Source organism: Protomyctophum parallelum, assembly GCF_964188405.1.
Source record: "Protomyctophum parallelum genome assembly, chromosome: 4".
Taxonomy (NCBI): domain Eukaryota; kingdom Metazoa; phylum Chordata; class Actinopteri; order Myctophiformes; family Myctophidae; genus Protomyctophum; species Protomyctophum parallelum.
The window spans coordinates 35341158-35347207 of NC_139700.1; positions in this window are offsets into that span (position 1 = coordinate 35341158).

A 6050-nucleotide genomic window follows, 5' to 3' on the forward strand; every position below is an offset into this window, starting at 1 on the left:
GTTCAAGAGTAGACAAATAGAACGAATCTGTGAAGCAAGATAAGTGCAACCATGAGGCCAATTTGAAGAAATTGGGGTGCACAGATTTTCTTCGCCCACTGGCAGCCTGCACGAGAAATATGATGCTGATTGGTCTACTAGTAGTTTGCTAGATTTGCTCCGGACTGAAACACACAGCACATAGACAGACAGTGGTGAAAACATAATCTCTGTCCTACAAGTCCAAAGTGAAACAGGAAGCAAGTGATAAAACAAAAAAAATTAAATAGGTCAGCTGGGATATGGAAGAGAGGTGGTTTTAAAATTGTCTTTAAGTTTCAATGGACTATTAATTCCGGGGCTGCTACAGAGAAAGCGATATCAACAAAGCATTTCTTTTGATACACTGCAGCTAGCAACCCATGTTAGGAGGACAAGAGTGGGCTTAAATATCTAAGATGTAGCTCGGGGCTAGACCGTGCAGAGCTTTATAAACAAACCAAATCATTTGAATGTAAATCCTAACAAAACAGGGAGCCAGCTGTTCTGAGTTTGGTTTTTTTGCTTCGATCCACACATACGTTTGGCTGCAGCATCTAAAGGTTTTAGTGGGATGCATGTCATCTAGATTACAATGAAATAAAACATTTTTGTTGAATATTATTACACCATACAGTAGAAGCACAATGGAGAACAGGAGAGGACCTAGAATTGAGCCCTGGGGGATTCCACATGCAATATAAGTGGGGGTGAAGGCTGAGCTATTCATGGAAACCGTGAATCTCAATTTAGACATGTAAGAGTGGAGGCAATGAAGAGTTAGCCATGTCACAAATTGTCTGGAACATTGTTATATATCGATATTATTTTTAAATTCATTGCTGCTGAGAGTGTACTGTATATGTTACAGAATTTATGGTGTTGAATAAAACAGTCGTTTAAAAGGTTATGGAGGTTACAGGATATAACTTTAGGGAAAAATTTGTGGTTATGCATCCTCAAATGGTAAATGTGTAAATATTATGGTTGCAAAAGAAATAAGTCTTGAGGAGCTTTCAAAACGGTGTGCAGACTTATTCTTTCTTTTGCAGTTTGTTCTTTTTGTTGGAGCACCCGTTGAATTAGCCTGGGATGTGCGTGCACCTCCTGACCACTTTAAGTATTATACCAGCAGTATTATTGATGAAGTTTATATAATAAAGTAAAACTGTACTAAGAATGATTATGCTTAGTACTGTACTCATATTCACTCATATGTTTTATAGTTTGTACATAATCATCCAGATACTCGCTGTTGAAAGTCTATTGACAGACCTCATACAGATGTATTCATATTGTGAGTGTTGATAGACTATTGTCTGCCCATATAATGCTGCAACTATGAATCATTATCTCCACAAGGCCAGGAGGCATGCATAGATTATGTTTTCGCTTAATTAAAAGTCATCGATTACTTTTTTGATTCGTCAAATAACCCATTTTGACCTGGGAACGATTCTATAAATGTCTTCTAAATCCTGACAGTTTTCTGAAAAAGCTATGTTTCTATGTCAGAGTCGCAGCCAGAGTTTTAACTAGAACTAAGATGAGAGAACATATTACTCCAGTTTTGGCATCACTGCACTGGCTTCCGGTTGTTGTCTCCACCAGCCGAAGGCATGGGGAGAGTATGTTTTGCACTCCGTCCGTCCGTCCGTGTGTCCGTCCGTGACCAGCTAATCTCAGCCACCGTTAACCCGGTCGATGCCAAATTTTGCACACACACTCCCTGGATGCCAACCATGAACCTCTGCCCCAAACTTTCCAGAACGGCCTGTTATAGCGCCACCAGGAGGCCGCTTTGTGCAAAACAGGTTTTTGCACAGCACACCTACAGATTTTGTCCAAACATCACGCAAATTGGTACACAGTCTCTCTAGAGCCATTCAACCAAACCGGTCTTTCATATTTCTCACACTCCATCCTGATTGGTTAAGATTGGCTTCCAAAGTTCACAGGAGTGCTCAGTTTCAAACAAAATGCTGCAAATCATGAACACATCGCGTGATTTCCGTGAAATTGTGCACCCACATTCCCACTAGGCCGAGGACAAAATGCCACATGAACAATTTCAACTCAGCCTCAAGGTGGCGCTATAACTGGCCAAAAAGTGTTTTTACCTCTAACTGCACGGATCTGTGGATAACCTGGTGGAGACCTGTGCCCAGAAGGGCACTTTTTCTAGATTTTAGGATTGATTTTAAAATTATTTTACTTGTCTATAAAGCTCTCAATGGTCTCGCACCTTCCTACCTACATGACTGCCTGCCTAAATATGTCCCAAACCGCCCCCTAAGGTCTTCCACCGCCGGCCTGCTCGCTTTGCCCAAAAAAATGGCAACTAAAAAATACGGGGAAGCAGCTTTTTGCTTCTACGGGCCGTGGGCATGGAACAAGCTCCCACTGTACCTTCGTCAGGCAGCCTCTGTAGACATTTTTAAAGCTCAGCTCAAGACCCACTTCTACAACATTGCCTTTAATTGATCTTGTACTTTTTATTTTTCATGTCCTCACTGTACTGCATTACTGCTTGTTTTTTAATGTCGTTGCCTTGCTTTTCTTTTATTCTCCATTGTTCTGTAAAGCACTTTGAGCTGCATCTCATGTCATGAAAGGTGCTATACAAATAAAGTTTTATTATTATTATTATTATTATGCCAGTCGTTCTTTGATTTTTCAAAAATAGCAGACCTACAAGCTCGTAGCGCGCCACTCGGTGGCGCGCTATGAGCTTGTAGATCTGCTATTTTTCAATAGCTAAAGCATAACATAATGCTAACACCAAAAGGGGTTCCCGGCTTCCCGCCCAAAATGGGATAACCAAGTTATGAATGAAGAAAACGAAGAACATCAACACAATAACCTATTGAATAAATGCGTGTTTGTTTTCTCCAACTGTATTGTCCTGTCTGTGATATTGAACTGAAGTCAGATGATTTGACGCACAGTGAAGAATACATTGTGTGAAATGATGGCCCTTTCTTTGTTTGCACCTCAAATTAAATCGAGTGTTTTCAATATTTTCTTTGGATTAAGTGAGTCCTACGTATAGACCTGTTGTTAAAGTCAATAAACGACATTTAAGCTTGCCAGCTTTATTCACAAATATGTTTTTCATCAGTGCCACATTCCATGTACCGTTTTTACGTTTTATTTGTTTTGAAATATTATTTAACTTTCATTTAATAATGAAAGTCAATAGTGCTCTCACCGGGCTGAAACTTAGACATACTGAAGTTATGTCATAGATCAAACATTGGCCAAATTGTCAAATAGTATAAGAAAGAGTCAACATTTTTTTTAATAGTGCAGCTCACAACGCCTCGCAAAGTGTGGCGTTGTGAGCTTGTAGATCAACTATTTTCCACAATATTTAAACGTGGATTTTTTTTTCCAAGTTCAAGGTTGCGGATACAAGCGGCCAATCTGAGTTTTCTCAGACAGGTTGCTGGCATCTCCCTTAGTAACAGTGACAAATTCAGTCACGTGAGAGAGGCATTTGGTAAGGATGCCTCTCGAGCGTCTCCCTAGGGAGGTCCTCGACGCACGTCCTGCTGGAAGGAGACCCCGGGGAAGTCCAAGGATGAGATGGAGGGATTATATCTCAAAAATCGTATCTGGTGGGAACGCCAACAAACCTCGCCTTTACGGCTCTGACACCGGGGACAACGTAAGGACAATCTCATCTTAACGCCTATGGCATTACATTCGCCCATTCACACAGACGGTGGAGGAAACCATACAAGGCACTGTAGGCCCAAACGTGCTCATCAGGAGCAGTTACAGGTTCAGTGTCTTACTCAAGAACACTTCCAACACTAACCCAGGGGCAGCCAGGCATCGGACTGGGAACATTCCCAAGCAGCCACTCTACAGACAATAAAAAGATTGAGGTCAGGATTAGGATTAGATATTCAGAGGTTAGGTTAAAAGGGGTTCCGGTTAGAGGCATGCTTGATTATACTTTGTTTTGTGCTGGGGTCACGCACAGAAAAATAGCCGGAAATGCATTGGAGTTTTCCGGCTTTAGGCTTACGGTTCAGAATGCCCAAGAATTGCATCTGTAAGGAAGCAGCCATGGCCAAAACACACCTACGGTGGATAGGACACACCATCCGCATGCCTGACCACCGCCTGCCCCACCAAGTCCTCTACGGCCAACTGCACAACTCAAAGCGTGCCGCCGGCGGACAAAAGAGGCTTTACAAGGACTATATTAAAGACGCTCTAAAGCGCACTGCCATCAACCCCACGCAGCTTGAAACCCTGGCACTTGACCGCTCAGCCTGGCGGGTCACCTGTGCCAGGGCAGTAACACAAATACACGACAGCAACCAGCAAAGAAGGTTCGAGAGACGTGCCCAGCGACATCAGAGGGAAGCCGGCATTCCTCCAACGGACGGGATCCCCTGCCCCGCCTGTGAAAAGATCCACAGCTCACGCATCGGCCTCGACAGCCACACCAAGTGGCACCAGCGGCAACAACGCTGAAACCCTTCCCCTTCCCTGAAGCAAGTGTCATCATCGTACACGATGGACAGCTAAGATGGGGTGTGTGTGTGTGTGTGTGTGTGTGTGTGTGTGTGTGTGTGTGTGTGTGTGTGTGTGTGTGTGTGTGTGTGTGTGTGTGTGTGTGCCCGGTGGACCCTGTTGGATATGTTCCAACATCGGCAACAACAACACTGGACTGGACTCAAACTCCAGGGGAAACTGGCTTGCCTTCCCCATGCTGACCACTCTGTTTCCCATTCATTTTTAAGGAACACTGCTCTCAATGAGGACATTATCACCTTTACAGTAAAAGCCAGGTTACAGATCCTTCCCAACAAACTCAACCTTTCCCTCTGGTTTCCCTCCACCCATGCACCTCACTGCTTGCATCACATCACAGGGCTCGTTACAGAAACCATGTCACACATTCTGAATGGCTGTTATGTCTATAACGGGATTTACATAGCACGCCACGACAGAATAGTTGATCTCATAACAAAGGACATATCTAAATATTTTGCACTGTCTGTGACAATGTACAAACATTCCTGTGTCAAAACTTCCATGTTTCAACTCTGTACTGAAAATACTGAAATCTGCTAACACACCAGATGTTGTTGTGAGCAATGCAGAGAACAGATCAGTTTTCATTCTTGAAGTGGCCTGCACCTTTGATTCTAGCTCAGAGGAAGCCTTTATGACCAAAGTCATTAAGTACCAGCCGCTCCTCCAGACCATCATAGAGCTAGGCTACAGGTGCAATCTACTTGTGTTTATCTTCGGCAGCCTAGGACATGTACACAGTTTGGTTGTAAAAGGCTTCCAACAACTTGGGATGCCAAAAAAGCAGCCTGAAGGGTGTGTGGGTATTTGTCCGGGATTTGCTGATTGCACTCTGTACAGCACCTTGTAAATATTTGTGTCCTTGTATTGTATCTCTTATGTGGACATAAATAAATGATTAAAATGTGTGTGTGTGTGTGTGTGTGTGTGTGTGTGTGTGTGTGTGTGTGTGTGTGTGTGTGTGTGTGTGTGTGTGTGTGTGTGTGTGTGTGTGTGTGTGTGTGCATGCATGCATGCATGCGCACGCGCGCGCGCAGTGCATGTCTGTGCGTGTGTGTGCATGCTCTATAGCCAGATGACCTCTGGAAAATGAGCCTCTGTCAGGACAGTTTGGTAAATTTGTTCAAGAAAGTAGTGGGTGTGTGTGTGTGTGTGTGTGTGTGTGGGGGGGGGGTGATGAGAAGGTTGGGAGAGGAGAGCAGACAGCATGTAAGTGTGACAGGAGGTGTGGGGAAGGGAGGGGAGGAGAGGAGAAGGGAGGATGATGAGAACAGGAGAGAGGAGGGGGAGATAGACAAGGCAGGGAGGAGGAGAGAAGAGATGAGGAGATGACAGGAGCAGAGGAAAGGAGGTGAGTGGAGGTGAGTCAAATGTTTGATCACATTTGTCCCAAGAAGTCACAATATTAATTTTGGGGAGTTTTTATTTAGCGAATGCAAAGTCCTTAAGCCAAACGGTTGCCTCCTGGTCTGCTGTGT